This window comes from Perkinsus marinus (genome assembly GCF_000006405.1).
Source record: "Perkinsus marinus ATCC 50983 genomic scaffold scf_1104296969616, whole genome shotgun sequence".
NCBI classification, from domain to species: Eukaryota; Perkinsozoa; order Perkinsida; family Perkinsidae; genus Perkinsus; species Perkinsus marinus.
Window position 1 is genome coordinate 50,883 of NW_003202759.1, and position 1,258 is coordinate 52,140.

General features: G+C 52.1%; 1 non-coding gene across 1 annotated transcript; it reads left to right on the forward strand.

Annotated features, from left to right (window-relative positions):
• Positions 1-730: 730 nt before the first annotated feature.
• On the forward strand, positions 731-804 carry Pmar_PMAR019811. The gene has a single exon. It is a non-coding gene; the product is annotated as a tRNA-Arg (tRNA).
• The last annotated feature ends 454 nt before the right edge of the window (positions 805-1,258 follow it).

Here is a 1,258-nt window from a genome sequence, read left to right on the forward strand (position 1 = left end):
TCGGGTATACATTAACCTCACTCCTCTCCATCCATCTACGTCAACGAAATCGGGCATCCGATGTGAAGCTCCACATAGTTTGCACAAGACGCTGAAGGCAAGCACATGAGATAGTGGTGCGCACCGACGGCTGTACGTGAGCAATCCGGATTCCGCTCACGCATCGTGAATCGGCCACTCGATGTGAAGCTCCAACTAGTTTGCACAAGACGCTGAAGGCAAGCACATGAGATAGTGGTGCGCACCAACGGCTGTACCTGAGCAATCCGAATTCCGCTCACGCATCCTGAATCGGCCACTCGATGTGAAGCTCCAACTAGTTTGCACAAGACGCTGAAGGCGAGCACATGAGATAGTGGTGCGCACCAACGGCTGTACCTGAGCAATCCGGATTCCGCTCACGCATCCTGAATCGGCCACTCGATGTGAAGCTCCAACTAGTTTGCAGAAGACGCTGAAGGCAAGCACATGAGATAGTGGTGCGCACCGACGGCTGTACCTGAGCAATCCGGATTCCGCTCACGCATCCTGAATCGGCCACTCGATGTGAAGCGCCAACTAGTTTGCACAAGACGCTGAAGACAAGCACATGAGATAGTGGTGCGCACCAACGGCTGTCCCTGAGGATTCCGAATTCCGCTCACGTATCCTGACGGATTGACCAATTACCGCCTAAACCATTTCGGAAGAGTATTCAACTTTAATATCAATCAAAGTGGCTAGCTTCATTGTCCGATTAGTTCAGCTGGATAGAGTGTCTGCCTACGGAGCAGATGGTCGGAGGTTCGAATCCTGCATCGGGTATACATTGATCTCACTTCCTCTTCATCCATCCTACGTCAACGAAATCGGGCATCCGATGTGAAGCTCCAACTAGTTTGCACAAGAAGCTGGATAGAATGTCTGCCTACGGAGCAGATGGTCGTAGGTTCGAATCCTGCATCGGGTATACATTAATCTCACTTCCTCTTCATCCATCCTACGTCAACGAAATCGGGCATCCGATGTGAAGCTCCACCTAGTTTGCACAAGACGCTGAAGGCAAGCACATGAGATAGTGGTGCGCACCAACGGCTGTACCTGAGCAATCCGGATTCCGCTCACGCATCCTGAATCGGCCACTCGATGTGAAGCTCCAACTAGTTTGCACAAGACGCTGAAGGCAAGCACATGAGATAGTGGTGCGCACCAACGGCTGTACCTGAGCAATCCGAATTCCGCTCACGCATCCTGAATCGGCCACTCGATGTGAAGCTCC